This window comes from Haliotis rubra, unplaced genomic scaffold, assembly GCF_003918875.1.
Source record: "Haliotis rubra isolate DU_JTF1 unplaced genomic scaffold, ASM391887v1 Scf442, whole genome shotgun sequence".
NCBI lineage: Eukaryota > Metazoa > Mollusca > Gastropoda > Lepetellida > Haliotidae > Haliotis > Haliotis rubra.
The window spans coordinates 617149-634569 of NW_025767127.1; the positions used below are offsets into that span (position 1 = coordinate 617149).

At 39.2% G+C, this 17421-nt stretch overlaps 1 protein-coding gene across 1 annotated transcript in view; it reads right to left on the bottom strand.

The window, feature by feature from the left end:
• LOC124289475 (mucin-5AC-like) overlaps positions 1 to 16251 on the bottom strand; it is a 40278-nt gene extending 24027 nt beyond the window's left edge. Inside the window, exon 1 of the mRNA XM_046726098.1 lies at positions 16183 to 16251. The gene's annotated coding sequence lies outside the window, so the exon portion shown is untranslated. The remainder of the gene's footprint in view (positions 1 to 16182) is intronic.
• Between the last annotated feature and the right edge of the window lie 1170 nt (positions 16252 to 17421).

Consider the following 17421-nt stretch of genomic DNA (forward strand, 5'->3'; position numbering starts at 1 on the left):
ACAAGGTTAATGCAGATTTATCCTGCTGGGAATCCAGTCAATACAAAAATAAGGGAGATAACTGCTGGACACGTTTTCACAGGAAGCACAGTTTCATCTTCCTAAATAAATGCTTGATTATCACAAAGCAATATTGACTGCTAGGAGATTGACAAGGCTGTGATACACAACATCCAGCTGCTCTGTGTTTGTCAACAAAGGTGTGATAACACATCACTTCTGCTGGGAATACAGACATCAAACACACATCCTTGACCATTCATTGTTTCACTGGCCTCTATATTTCTGACATTTGACCTCTGACACGGTCGAGTCTGACAACTTGCTGCATTCTAGTGTTACATAATTAATACTAGCAATATCACCTGTTTACTTGTCCTAAAAGATGTTCTAGTTTTGACTCAATAAATCCTAACCTATTGATAACAATTGACTTCAATATTTTCTGAGTTATGACTGTATAAAATGTCATGCAATCCTGGTTTTCATGTGTTGTTAATGTAAAGAGAAACATCTTTGTTATGGTAAAAGTGAGTGAGTGAGTGAGTGAGCGAGCCAGATGGAGAGACAGACAAGTCACACAGCACGACAGCCTGATCTTCATCAGGTGTTTTCCACAACAGACAGATGGCTCTAGGGACCTACTCTGCCCTGAAGTGTCTACAGAAGTAAACATATAACTTAGTTGTATGTGGGACTGTTTAACTTTGTTTTTTATGGGACTTTTTAACTTTGATTTTATTTGGACTTTTCAACCACTGCAAAATTAATCTTCGTCATGCTTATGACACCTAGAGATGAAATGCTTCTGTTCCCGTGTATTCTTCTGATGAGATCACGTGTATATGAAAATGATGCACGATTATCTAGGTCCTCTAAGAAACAGATATATTCAGCACAAGTCTACACCAAATGTCATAAAAATATTCCCAGATTAGAATTCAATAAAGACAGGGTGGATTTCTGGATGTCATCTTATGAATGTCAAGACATTTCAGAGTTATAGTTCTACCTAATCCATCCCTTGATGAAAGAAGAATATACACTGAAACGTCATGTTTCTCATGATACAGAAGTTGACATCTACCACTTGTAAATGCTGTTCAAACATTTTTCTCTAATTCAGTAGTTCTCATTTCTAGTTATGGATACATATTTGTATGTTATATTAGCGATGCTAATTCTTTTTCAACAATAATATGAATAAGAAAGATAATACTTTGAATTTATTCACATTTTTACACAAAAGAGAAGAGATTTTGTGCCATTATTTCTGACCACTGACATTTAACTCATAGCAACCCCGACCTTACTGTTACAACGGTTACGATGTCAGAACATCACATTCTGATTGGTTGGTTTGTTTGTTGTTTAATACCACTCTCAGCAATATTCCAGCTATATGGCGGCGGTCTGTAAATTATTGAGTCTGGACCAGACAATCCAGTGATCACTCATATTATGAACAATAGGGTGACAGCCTTTGCAATCACCATGTATATTTGCCAGCATGGCATAATTTCTCCATCAGTACTTTTTAAATATGTGAGATTTTTTTAACTGAAATATTTTCACAGCTTTCTCCTTTGCACTCCTTGAGGTGCAGATTAACCCTGATTAGTAACCTACAATTACCTCTCAACATATGACTCAACTCCGCCCGGGTAGGAAAGGCAACTTGGCCATGTCTCAAATACCTGTAAATTTCACAATTAGGGGATCTTGAAGCCGAAGGCGATGTGCCCTCCTCCCAAAAATGTACAACAAGGAGGTCAGTATTTGTTTGACCCCAATTAGGGTTTTCCCAGCCCCCAACAAGAGTATGCTCTACATCACTCGGTGGTTTCACCTCAAGCTTGAGTTTAGCTCCGGAATGTAGCCTGTACAACGTTCACTATGGTTGTAATCTGGTGTTGCCAGTGAATGAGAAATGCGGGAATAACCAGCATAATTCCCTTCAGAGTAAACATGTTGATACAATGTGTTTATTTATCTTGCTTCTCACCTACTTGTGTATATGACTGAAGACGACAAGGCAGCAGGTGACAAGTGTTCTGTTAGCCCTTGGAAGAATTTCTTAGCTCTGGCTAGATAAGCAGCGCTTAAACTGTTAGTATTCAACTGGCTTAATGCCAATGCTTATGCTGGTATAGAGTTGGCTTATCACCTCTGCTTATGTTGGTATACAACTGCCTTATCAATCTCTGGTTATGTTGGTATACAACTGGTTTATCACCTCAGCTTAGGTTGGTATACAACTGGCTTATCACCTCAACTAGGGTTGGTATACAACTGGCTTATCACCTCAACTAAGGCTGGTATACAACTGGCTTAACACCTCAGCTAAGGCTGGTATACAACTGGCTTAACACCTCAGCTAAGGCTGGTATACAACTGACTTATCACCTCAACTAAGGCTGGTATACAACTGGCTTAAAACCTCAGCTAAGGCTGGTATACAACTGGCTTATCACCTCAGCTATGATTGGTATACAACTGGCTTATCACCAATGTTTGTTGGTATACAACTGGCTTATCACCTATGCTTGTGTTGGTATAGAGTTGGCTTATCACCTCTGCTTATGTTGGTATACAACTGGCTTATCACTAATGCTTATGTTGGTATACAACTGGCTTATCATCAATGCTTATGTTGGTATACAGCTTATCATCTTTGCTAATGTTGGTATACAATTGGCTTATCACCAATGTTTATGTTGGTATACAGCTTATCACCTTTGCTTATGTTGGTGTACGGCTTATCACCAATGCTTATGTTGGTATACAACTGGCTTATCACTAATGCTTATGTTGGTATAAAACTGGCTTATCACTAATGCTTATGTTGGTATACAACTGGCTTATCACTAATGCTTGTGTTGGTATACAACTGGCTTATCACCTCTGCTTATGTTTACACAACTGGCTTATCACCTCTGCTTGTGTTGGTATACAACTGGCTTATCACTAATGCTTATGTTGGTATACAACTGGCTTATCACCAATTCTTATGTTGGTATACAACTGGCTTATCACTAATGCTTATGTTGGTATACAACTGGCTTATCACCAATGCTTATGTTGGTATACAACTGGCTTATCACCAATGCTTATGTTGGTATACAACTGGCTTATCACAAATGCTTATGTTGGTATACAACTGGCTTATCACAAATGCTTATGTTGGTGTACAACTGGCTTATCACTAATGCTTATGTTGGTATACAACTTGCTTATCACTAATGCTTATGTTGGTATACAACTGGCTTATCACCTCTGCTTGTGTTGGTATACAACTGGCTTATCACCTCTGCTTGTGTTGGTATACTGTTGTTGTGTTTTTCACCTCATCTTATGCTCATGTTTCCTAATTCTAAAACAAATCAAACCAAAAGAGCCTGACTTTTTGTAGCATTAGCTTTATCTGCTGGACATTACAAGGAGAAGCATACAGCGGACTAGTAGCTCTGAGCTGACATCATCACTGGAGAGTTTGCAATTTCCTTGTCAGTGTAAGAATAAGATGCAGACATGACCAACAACAACAAAAAGACATACTCTACCCCACATGATTCTAGAGTCAATCATATATTTTCATACCTTTGAACAATTGCAAGAGTTGTAGTGCTTAAAGCATTCATAATGATGCTGTACACTCTCCTCTATAGGATGGGGGCAGCTGGGTAGCCTAGTGGTCAAAGCGGGTTTGATTCCCCACATGGGTCCAATGTGTGAAGCCTGGTCCAATGCGTGAAGCCAATTTCTGATTTCCCCCTGCTGTGATATTGCTAAAAGCAGCGTAAAACCATACTCACTCACTCATCCATATGGCTGCAATATCTGATGTGGCTGTAATTTGGCTGTGATATGGTTTTGAAGTGGTTGTAAAATGACTGATATGGTTGTGATCTAACCCATATGCCTTCTGGTCAATTTGACTAATGTGCTCTAGCCATGATATGATTGTTATCAATATTACTGACATTGTTGTGACATGTTCACCATTCCCATTCAGTTCCTTAAATCACTGTCCTGACAATAACTCTCTATGAATGGTCAGCTCGGAGTGATATAACATCCCGTTCTACCCTGGGATGTCAATATCAAGTCATAGGCAAGCCAGACTAATGTGGGTCTCAGACTTTACCACCTTGGTGAAACCAACAAACACAGGTATGGTGCCAACAACCCAAGAATCAGGGAGAACTGGGATTTGAACTCACAGTCACAAGTTTCTGCTGTGCCAAACTGACACAACTCTGCACAACAAATTGTGGCACCTTAAATGCCTGGCCCACCCATGTGTCCTCTCTATATTGGAAGGTAGCATCACCTTGGGAGATCCCATCAACTGAGTAGTAAAAGGTATTAACCAGCAATTTGTCTGAAGAAGCTCGTTATTACATTGCTATTGTACTATCAACACACTGGTAATGTAGTCTAGCACCACACAATGCTGAACTGATGAGAACCACAACAAGATGGCTTCTATCTCGTGACGAACATTGTCCCCAAGCTCTTCATCGAAAGGTCATTTTGTTCTTAGAATAACATAACATTGCCCTGTAAACTGTCTAGGATTGCTTGTAGTCTATAGCTTGTCCTGTGAGGGGTATCACATACACCTACTTGTAAACCAACTTGAGAATGATCTCATGGCCTCTGGCTTCATGCTGTCCACACTGATTTAACATAGGCAGATCGAATGGTATGTGTGGTATATGCATCTCAGATTAAAACAATGTAGATCTGAGCACTGATATTTTAGAAACATAATAATAATAATAATGGATTTATATAGCGCCTAGTATCCATCAACAGGTGCTCACTGGTGCTTTGACAAAATCAGAAAAAGTCAAGGAACAAATGTACAGCCAAAATCCATAGAGTCAAGTGAAAGGCAATGCGAAGGCAACGCGAAGAGGTGACTAATGGGATCAGGTGGTCAGTCTCGCGGACTTGGTTGAGACATGTCATCGGTTCCCAATTGCGCAGATCGATGCTGTGTGACATGCTGTTGATCACTGGATTGTCTGATCCAGACTAGTTTATTTAGACTGTGGCCATATAGCTGGAATATTGCTGAGTGCTGAGTTAAACAACAAACCAAATCTTGTGAGTAGGACATAAATCGCATGAGATAAAGAAGTTGTAAAGAATATAATACTTTTGTACCGTCACACCAGTCCCATGGTGCATCTGTGGTACAACGTAGCCCTCCAGATTGTGTGTTATCAAGTCTGAACATCACTACCAAGTTCTCCAGTAATGAAGAAGATACTTGCAGCAGACAACATATTGATGGAGAAAAATGCCCACAAAAATGTCAATGTGTTACCCTGGCTCTGATCGGTCACCAACAAAACATGTCCGGGATGAAACAGAAACTCTTGTGACATCCTCAAAATCTTCCAACATTGCAGGAACGTGTGCTTTTCCTTCCTCAGATACACAATGCCATTCTCTAATGCTTAATGGCCTCAATGAGGTGAAGGAGTCAGGCCTGTTTCGATGCACAAGTTGGACACACACACTATTGACTGTGTGAACTTGTCTCTGAGCCCCTCGCCTGACACCACTTATTTTCATATGGCAGGAGTGCTCATCACGAACCATATTGTTCTCCCTTCTGACCAGACTATACTATACTTCAGTGAAGCAAGGCTAGATTTTCCACAGGTTATGGATCACACTGGGGCTACTTTTCAATATAAGAAGTTGCTGACATATATCAAAGTTATATATTTTCTGAGACTGAAAGTTCTGTATAGCATGGACTGTTGTTTGTCATCTTCAGACATTGTTCTTTTCATTTGACATACTTCTATCCACAGCAGTAAAAAAATTTGACTGATTTTCATTTTTGGTGCAATACCTTACCTGTGTCACACCAAAAGATATTAAATGATGGAACTTGTTGTTGCCCTGCCTTGGTGCTTGGCATGAGGATGATACAAGGACTGGGCAGCACCGGGTCAGTATGTTGTGTTTGAGGGGGTATCCATGCTAAACTCCACCATGGAATCTCAGTGGGTGAGCTTTGTAATACATGCATTAGCCAGGACAAGCAAAGACTCCCACACATGCATGCACACTGCTGTGCAAAAGCAACAATCATGAATTCTGTTAAACCCCACTTTACCCACCCCCATGGAAGATCAGTAGGAATCAGTTGAAGGAAAGCAGAGGTAGTTTCGCAACATCCTCTGATTTTCTTCCTTTCATCTTTTGACATAATCTGACAGGTTTTCAAACTTTTCAGTTATGAAAACATTTTTAATCTCTCACGATGCCATGCACAGGCATATTGACCTTTTGCTAAGTACGGGCTAGGCATAACTCTCACAGAAAGCCTCAATGAGCGATTATTCACAGAGCATGTCATCTTAGTTGGACAGCAAGAGTATTCTTGTTGTGATTAAACTGTCTATATGTTGGGTGTCTGAGTGAATGCTGTTTGCTGTTGGTTAGAAAAATGTTTGGTGTCTGTCACAATAGTCCATGACAACATGTTACGGGACTATATCTTCAGATCTCAGACTGACTTGTTGCTTGTAAATCTCTTCGAAAGACAAAAAGTAATCAGCAAGGAGCAAGATAGCGTGTCAGTCTTAATCATGGTCACAATGTCCAGTTTTCAAATGTCAAGTGCCATCTTGAAGGATGAGACAACTTTTGAGACGAGGCTACATGTTTGAATATTGTAGAGATAAAAAGGTTTCTGACTTTTTCAGACACCTATTAATCATTCTAGAAAGGTGTCCTTACTTTTTATATGCACAGATAACTTTAGCATGCCATGACTGAATCTGTAGATTCACGTTTTCTTCTTTTTCAAGTGATGGGTTGCACCAATATACGGAAATAGTTATTGTTTTATTAGGCTTTGAGCTTGGAAACTGTTGTACGAACAACAATGTCCAACATGGAAACAGTGTAAGGACAACAATGTCGAACATAGAAACAGGCAGTGTAATGACAATAATGTCCAACATGGAAACAGGCAGTGTAAGAACAACAATGTCCAACATGGAAACAGACAGAGTAAGGACAACAATGTTTAACATGGAAACAGGCAGTGTAAGGACAGCAATGTCCAACATGGAAACAGGCAGTGTAAGAACAACGACCAACATGGAAACAGACAGAGTAAGGACAAGAATGTCCAACATGGAAACAGACAGTGTAAGGACAAGAATGTCCAACATGGAAACAGACAGTGTAAGGACAACAATGTCCAACATGGAAACAGACAGTGTAAGGACAACAATGTCCAACATGGAAACAGAGAGTGTAAGGACAACAATGTCCAACATGGAAACAGAGTAAGGACAACAATGTCGAACATAGAAACAGACAGTGTAATGACAACAATGTCCAACATGAAAACAGGCAGTGTAAAGACAACAATGTACCAACATGGAAACAGACAGAGTAAGGACAACAATGTTTAACATGGAAACAGGCAGTGTAAGGACAGCAATGTCCAACAAGGAAACAGACAGTGTAAGAACAACGACCAACATGGAAACAGACAGAGTAAGGACAAGAATGTCCAACATGGAAACAGACAGTGTAAGGACAACAATGTCCAACATGGAAACAGACAGTGTAAGGACAACAATGTTTAACATGGAAACAGGCAGTGTAAGGACAGCAATGTCCAACATGGAAACAGACAGAGTAAGGACAAGAATGTCCAACATGGAAACAGACAGTGTAAGGACAACAATGTCCAACATGGAAACAGACAGTGTAAGGACAACAATGTCCAACATGGAAACAGACAGTGTAAGGACAAAAATGTCCAACATGGAAACAGAGAGTGTAAGGACAACAATGTCCAACATGGAAAAAGTGTAAGGACAACAATGTCCAACATAGAAACAGGCAGTGTAATGACAATAATGTCCAACATGGAAACAGACAGTGTAAGAACAACAATGTCCAACATGGAAACAGACAGAGTAATGACAACAATGTCCAACATGGAAACAGACAGAGTAAGGACAACAATGTTTAACATGGAAACAGGCAGTGTAAGGACAGCAATGTCCAACATGGAAACAGACAGTGTAAGGACAACAATGTCCAACATGGAAACAGACAGTGTAAGGACAAGAATGTCCAACATGGAAACAGACAGTGTAAGGACAACAATGTCCAACATGGAAACAGGCAGTGTAAGGACAACAATGTTTAACATGGAAACAGGCAGTGTAAGGACAGCAATGTCCAACATGGAAACAGACAGTGTAAGGACAAGAATGTCCAACATGGAAACAGACAGTGTAAGGACAACAATGTCCAACATGGAAACAGGCAGTGTAATGACAACAATGTCCAACATGGAAACAGGCAGTGTAATGACAACAATGTCCAACATGGAAACAGAGAGTGTAAGGACAAGAATGTCCAACATGGAAACAGGCAGTGTAATGACAACAATGTCCAACATGGAAACAGGCACTGTAATGACAACAATGTCCAACATGAAAACAAGCAGTGTAAGGACAACAATGTCCAACATGGAAACAGACAGTGTAATGACAACAATGTCCAACATGGAAACAGACAGAGTAAGGACAACAATGTCCAACATGGAAACAGACAGAGTAATGACAACAATGTCCAACATGGAAACAGACAGTGTAAGGACAACAATGTCCAACATGGAAACAGACAGAGTAATGACAACAATGTCCAACATGGAATAGACAGTGTAGGGACAACAATGTCCAACACGGAATAGACAGTGTGTGTAGGGAGAGAGTGACAACCTGTACCATGGTACTACATGTACCATGTGATATCTGAGGTTACTGAGTCTTCTGGAGCTGCACCCACCGCTCAGACCAATCTATCAATTACTACAGATGAATGTAACTGTATTTCTGATGTTACATACATGGTACCCATGAAGTCATGCAATATCATGATTATCTACTCAGCTAGATGTGTAATAACCCAACAAACACACACCTAGCCCTACAGAGGCAACTGATCACTTGATTGCATATAAAGGCCTCATCTAAAACTTCAGTACCCATAAAACAATGTGATAGGTGCACAGGCCTAGAATAATAGCATTAACAGTTCAATCCGCCATCAGCCCCAGGCATTCATGGAACTGTGTTCCATCCATCCAGAACATGAACCATGGAACAATGTTGCTAGTGTTCATCACCTAATAGAGAGTCTGGTGAATGACAAAATGACCTGTCAACACTAACCTCAGACTAGCAGCATGCGATAACTTAATTTATTACCTATATGAGCAAATATCAGAGTTTGTAAATGTCATATCAACATGTGAACGTATATAGCTGCACATTACATGCCGGGGGACCTAACAACATTGTCTGTACTGAGACTACTATCCACTTCACAATATTATTATCCATACACATGTCATTTTGTATCTTAGTTAATTAATCTTTTGGTGGAATATATTTAGATAAATGATATAACATCTGTGTATTTTGATCCTGTGTTGAGAGAAAGTAAATAAATTCTCTTTTTTTCATCAGTTTATCCTCAAACAGTAGACTTACACAGACAAGATGCTATGAGAATTCTTTCTTCCCTTATAATCTAATCAAACACCAATGTTTTGTATGAATCACATCCTTCAAACTTTTATGCACACAAATGTTTAAAAAACATTAGCAAAATCAACAGAAAATTTATAACACCAAATATTTGTTTAGCGGAAGTCTTAAATATATTTAGGTCATGTTAAATATAAGCTTATCCATCACTCTTTAATGAAGGACACTGCTGCATGAGATCAACTCAGGACAGTCCAACGTTAACATTATGTCAACCAGTTTCTTCTTCCTACTCCTGGCCACACAGAGACTTGACTGAAAAAGGTTAAGGAGACACAGTGAGACTGTCCGTCAGATAGACACATCCCTCTTAACACATCCTTACAAAGTCTTTATCCAATATTTAGCCCCCAAAACAACCAACAGCGAAAATGCCAAGACTCTGTAGGGCTGGTTCAAGTCACTGCCACAACGTCATGGCAACCAGAGCTGTCATTTCCCTGTGACCATCCCCTGCATCTTACATCGTCAGTGCAGCATCACCTTAAGCCAGTTCATCAGTATTTATCCTCAATTTTCACCAGTAGTTAGTCTCAATTTTCACCACCAGTTAGTCTGTTAGTATGAAGGTGACAATTCTAATTTTCTGTTCCTGAAGTGTCCCTTCATTTGACTGCCTGTCTGACTTAAGTCAGAGACATGTTTGTGTGACATTTGTCACAGATTGTCAAGGTCACCAGAATGAAGTTAACATATCCACATGCTGTTCCCGTGACAACAGAAGCTCAAAACAAGAACGACAACATATATTTTAACATATACAGAAAACTTCTTGATTGGTCAGTCAAGTTTCACATTCACAATGTCTATTCTTCGTTCAAACAGCTGGATTCATGATCATCCAGTTCCACACTGAAAACACAGTATGCTTATCCCGTAATCATAGATGGGGTGTATGTAACCCGAATAGTGGATGGACGTTATAAAATCCAGGACACTGGCTACGGGTGTGTTTTGTTATTAAAAGGCTCTACTCCATGTTCACCACCAGCAGGAATTGAAAAAATGTTGTACTTTATAAAAAGATTTCCAAGCCAAAGCCTAATGTTCATAAAGGTGAGGTGAAATGGGGTTTAACGTCGTACTTGAGAATATTTTGCTCATATGACGACGTGCATGCGTGTGTATTTGTATGTGTGGCTGCACTTCGGCTGGTTTTATAGTGCTAGCTCACTGAGATACCATGCCACAGTGAAGCATGAATACCCCACTCAGGCACATTATACTGACTGAGCCGACCAGTCCTTGTTGTACCCATAAATGCCGAGTGCCAGGCAGGGACCAACAAGTACCATATTTTAACGTCTTTTGGTATGACACGGCCGGGGATCGAACCCACGAGCTTCCGCTCTCCGGGTGGACGCTCTAACCACTACACCACGGAGGTGGTCAATGTTCATAAACATGAATTTAGAAATATTTGTGTAAAAAAATGGCTATATATAATTAACAACAGTTGACAACTAGGGATGTTTTCATAAACTACATATATCATAGTTTATCATATACTGGGTAGGTATAAAGGTATAAAGCCAACACTTAAACATTATGTGTAGGGCTCATACACAGATAAAAATGCAAATATGAAAGGTCAAACAGGCTCTACTACAGTGTTTTCAAACAACCATGGCGTCACCCTTGTCAATTGGCAATGGAGACAGAATTGTCCCTTGGGAATCTGGTAAAATTGCATGGGTAATTGCTATCATTATGAAAACAATAGCCTAAAAACTGCAAAAAAGTGTCTAACATTCTTCAAGTTTTAACACCTTTGGATATATTCTTTGCAAAACAATTAGCATAGTCACAAGTCTAAAGGGTCATCTGTATTTGTAATATATGCTGCTTCAGGTCTTTTCCCCAATTTGACACAGTTGGATTTGGCCGAAATATGTCTGAATTGTCTTCTTGTTTGATTTTGTTATTTGTGTACATCTCTCTGCCTTTGTAACCTCATGACTGTCTGTTGACAGGACATCCAGACTTAAAACCAAATGTGACTTCTCGACCAGACTAGTTCTTTAGACAAGAAGCCATTACTCCATTGGTTGGACCACTACAGTCAAGTGGAAAGAATATATTGTTATTTTGCTTATATCCAGTTACTCCAGTGCCCCCAAACATTGTTCCAGATGCCCATACATGGACTGTTGTCACTTTCCAACCAAGAGAACAATGTCACTCTGACATAATAGATATTAATGTGCACATTCAAGGAAAACTTGCAATATCTGGGTTCTGTTTCAGAAAGAAATTTAGATTGTTGATGACAGAATCACATAAAATAATACAGAGGTCTTCACACTTGTGGGTGATAAATACCCTGTATTAGGAATAAGCAATATGTATTTCGCTCACCAAGGTTTGCTTGATACAATGTTTACTTATAATACAAGATATCTACAAACCCAAAGCACACTTGGATGATGGCATCAATATATCTGTTGTTCGGCCTAATTTAGTTTGTTTGTTTAATGCCGCACTCAGCAATATTCCAGCTATATGGCGGCGGTCTGTAAATAATCAAATCTGGACCAGACAATCCAGTGATCAACAGCATGAGCATCAATCTACGCAATTGGGAAATGTGTCCACCAAGTCAGCAAGCCTGACCACCCGATCCCGTTATTCGCCTCTTACAACAAGCATGGGTTACTGAAGACCAATTCTAACACGGATCTTCACTGTATGTTTGTCTTAAATAGAAGGGATGATATTCTGCATGAAGGGAAAGTAAATCTCTTTTCTGTGTGTAGTTTTAAAATATCAAATACAAAATCATTAGTCATATTTTATTGCAGGAAAACTGAATGATAGAATATCTAGTTTCCGTTTTTCTTGTTCATCATGATGAAATATTATCTACCTTGCTCCTTTAAAGCACAATCCTCTGCTACCTCCACAAAACATTGATAACATTGGCAAAAAGTTTAAAGTTTTAAATCTTGAATATTTTTACGAGTTAATGATGATTTTATATTGCTAATCTATATTCCAATTTTGTAAAGAATATAACTCAACTTTGATATTTCCGTGAAAGGCTATTATATTTCTTTCACTAATAACCACTTTGTAGTGCAATCTGTTCACTACTACAAGATACTATAAAAGATATTTAACCATAACAGTTAGGAACAGGAAGCTAAACACTGGAAAAAGCCATGACTTTGATGAAACAACAAGTGCTGTCATTAATCATAAGGCCTGCATGGTTTAACCTTGACTTGATTCGGTCCCTTTACAAAGTCAAACATAAAACATTAAAAATTGAATGTATGAGTATATTTTTAAATTTATTAAAGACATCATGGTGAGACCAGATCAATAAATATTATATATTTCAAAACCAAAAATGAAAACTGTGATTGCTTAAAACTATAACAAGTTAAATTTATATTTAGAAACAATAATAGATTCTGAACAATTAAATCCCCATTCTTTGCCATTTTTCTGAAAAATTTAGTAATAAATGCAAGAATGTACAGACTGGTCATGTAAATTTTCAGGCATAGTAGAAATTGCTTGGGGCTGCTAACTGGAACAAGGACCTTAATCCTATGACTACAGTCTTTACAGTCTTCTCAAAAACATGGGCATATGCAAAATGTCTGTTGAAGGTCAGGTCTAAATCGCTGGGAATGAAATCAAATACTGGTTGTTTTATCCAGTACAGCTTCTATTTATCAGTCCCAGAGAAGCTGTAGAGAATGAAAAAAAGTCTGCTTTGACGAACAAATGACGAAGACTGTGGAATGACAAAAAGCCGACACTTTCTCCTCCAACATAAAATCTGCTTCCCTGATCAGCTGACAAAAACCCAGACATGGACATAACAAAGTGATTTTTTGCTTCTCTGACTGACTGCTCCATCAATACCGAGTCAGCAAAGTAATTGAAAGAACAGACAGGAAGAGATTGAAAATGCAAACTTCACTTTTCGGAGTAACTTGTTTTGTCTCTGGAAAATCCTCAAAATAGAACATTCACACAAAAGTCACTATAGATTTAAACTATTCATCTCAAGTATATATATATATATACTCAAAGAGATAAAATATTATGTTATACAAACTTATACAAGAGAATAAAAAAAACTTGTAAGAAAAGAGTCCAACAGTCATGTTGTATTAAGTTTGTTGTACAAGACAATAAACACACATTCTAAGTTGGTGGCAGAGTGACAGCAGTGACAGCCTCTGCCAGCCCACACTGTCCCTGGCTGGGAATGTCACTCTGGGGGAAAAACTCCCCCTTTGTGGAGGAGCAATACCAGGCTTGCTTGCTGTGTTACACATACAAGGCAGTTGGTGCTTCCCACAGTTAGAATTACAACAATGAAAGCACTGAGCATCTTACATTCAGACTTACAATGATCTATTCACTGAAAATTTCACATTTTCACCTATGGTGATCTAAGCACTGAAGATCCAATGGTTAGATTTAAGCTCTGATCAAACCTAAAAGTTTGACTTACAATGATCTGTGTTCTGAAGATCCCATGGTCAAACTTACGATGACCTAACCTCTGAGGATGCCACCGTGAGACATACGATGATCAAAGCAGGGGGCATTCCAATGCTGATATGTTGAGTTTACTTGGCTTTTAAAATATGATGCAGTAAGTTCAGAGATTCCTAAAATTCATACTGGAAAAGACGTAAGTCTCACAAAGAGCCACTTGGGGCATCAGAAGGCAGAAACTGGAGGCATCAGGAGGCAGAAACTGGGGGCAACAGAAGGCAGAAACAGGGGGCATCAGAAGGCAGAAACTGGAGGCAACAGGTGGCAGAAACTGGGGGAAACAGAAGGCAGAAACTAGGGGCATCAGAAGGCAGAAACTGGGGCATCAGAAAGGCAGAAACTGGGGGCACAGAAGGCAGAAGGCAGAAACTGGGGTCATCAGGTGGCAGAAACTGAGGGCATCAGAGGCAGGGGGCATCAGAAGGCAGAAACTGGGGGCATCAGAAGGCAGAAACTGGGGGCATCAGAAGGCAGAAACTGGGGGAATCAGAAGCAGAAACTGGGGGCATCAGGAGGCAGAAACTGGGGGCATCAGAAGGCAGAAACTGGGGGCATCAGAAGGCAGAAACTGGGGGCATCAGGGGGCAGAAACTGGGGGCAACAGGAATCACAAACAGGAAAAAAAGCATTGATCACCTGGAGAATCTGTTCATACAGATTTATAGTAGAATTAACAGAAGCATTTGGTAAAGGATTAAATCCATTTCAGATAAGTTTGATTTCTCAAAGGCAGATAAAAGTTGCGTTACTAGACTGTGATATACAAGCAATATTCCTGCCATGTATATTTGACATGTGTAAAACATCAGTTACTCTCTCATCATTGGGACATTGTTCTGGGGCTCTGGAGATGAAGTAAATGAGCACACTGTAGGGTTTCATGCCCCTTACAAATATACTACACATCAGCCCACCATAATGTTAACCGCAGCTATGGGCGACAGCATCAGCATCAACCCTTTCCATCAGATGGCACACAAAGTCTATTCAGGTACTACCTGAACACTCCCAGCTAATCCATTCCTACATTCATAGGTTCTCCAATAAACATGCACCCTTGATGATCCAGGTTAGAGTTGGGCTTTAGCAAACCATGCTTGTCTAAAGGCCGACTAACGGGATTGGGTGGTCAGACTCTCTGTCTTGGTTGACACATGTCATCGTATCTCTATTGCGTAGATCGATGCTCATGTTGTTGATAACTGGATTGTCTGTTCCAGACTTGATTATTTACAGACCGCTGCCAAACAACTGGAATATTGCTGAGTGCAGCGTTAAACAACAAACCAACCAACCAATAAACATGCTTCAAACAACACAAAGATGTCACAAACATCATCATCTACGCGGACTGAAGGTTAATTGGAGACATGTGGCCATGTAGTCGAGATTTCATCGTCAATTATCGGTTATATTCGCTCATCAAACATAACAACAATTCTACACATTGTGCTTCTGGAAATTGAAAGTCAAAGTTCCAATTTACATCATAATTTGAAATTTATTAATAATGTTTCTTAAATAAAAATGCCAGGTTGGCTTTAAATTAATGATGAGATTGTCATCTAATCTAATAAACGTTTGGACACTTAAAAACGTTTGGTACTGAATTGCAGTTTTCTTCACTTAATTTCTTAACTTATTTTCATACAGTTCTAATCAATTACTGCATTGGCAGTGAGTAATTATCTAATTACAATGGATATAATGAGTCACTGAAACATGTTGAAACTGTCAATATAATCATGATAAAAACAAATATTTAGCAAGTGTCTTGGAAAGATACTGAAGTAGTTCCTTTACTTTCACTTTTCATGCTCTTGCTTCAGGTGGCGCTCATGATAAATTTCTTCTGGATGTACAAAGTGCTCAAGAAATTACAGTATTGATTTCTACGTATGCTGAAAAGTGTAACTAATAAATAAATTGCCTGGAACTCAATGTTGTGCAATTATAGTTGTTCCAGGAACAGTTTGGTCACAAAAACACCCCTCAGATTTATCCAACGTCTTATTTCATGCATGAATATTCATGAAAATGAGAAACGTACCTGCTGAGGGGGTCCACATGCTGCTGATTGAAATGAATCTAATCATCAATATGGAATCTCCTGCATGAGATGGCATGTCAGTATAATTTACGTCATTTACATCGCCCACTCCCCCCTAACAGGATAGCCAGGCCAGTTTCAATCAGAACATGGGTCTACAAACAAGCCCCTCAAAACTAAAATTGAATTGCTCGATATTTCAACTTTACAGTCAGCCATTGCCACAAAATGTTTTGCATTGTCGTCATCATCGTCATCCTCATCATCATCATCTTCATCTAGCTGCAATGATGGTATGTATTGCACAGTTCGGTGATATATATCCATCTATATCCATTATGCAGCAACCTACTGACTCGTTGCACTCAAAGTCAGCAAATCATGTTTTATCTGGCATTCTTTGATTATGAATTTATGTCTAAAGTGATAAGGTTACTGCTATAAAATTACAAATACATTTACATAATGTTTGTTTTGTTGATAATAATTTGGCCATTTAACATGTATTCTGAGTGAGTGAGTGAGGTTTTAGCCGCTTTTAGCAATATTCCATCAATATCACTGCAGGGAACACCAGAAATGGGCTTCACACATTGTACCCTTGTGGGGAATCGATCCTGGGGCTTCACCACAACAGGCATGTGCTTTAACCACTAGCCTACCTAACCGCTCCCATCAGACTAATGATCTGTGGTCGGTGGCTTAGATCCCATCATTCTACTTGTTTCCTCCCCATCTATTTTTTTTCAGACACACAATTTCTGTGTCTACCTCTATCATTTGCTAATTGCAAACTTTGGGACCTGGCAAGTAGTCCATCCTGGACCTACATCTGATTACTAAATTACACATCCTATAAAAGCGATCATATACACTTTGAGGCTACACCTTCAGTTCCAAACGAAACTGGCAACGTAACAGTTTATCAACTCTGTGACCCAATAGAAGCCATTACAATGTGTTCCCAAACCAAACTGTGTGACTCTTTACAGTAATATATTCAAAATTCAAAACAAACCTTCACAACAAACTACTAAACAGACGCTATCTAAAAACAATAAAAGGAAACATTCCTTTCAAACTGTACTTATCATTGGCAGACGAAAAGAATCATGGGTTTATCTATACTAGACATCAACTTGAGTCAACTAAAATAACCACAGGGAACGTATTTATATGGCTTACATTGAGATGGGGCTATTTTCTACAACCTCAAGAGTATTGAACAACTTAAGTGGC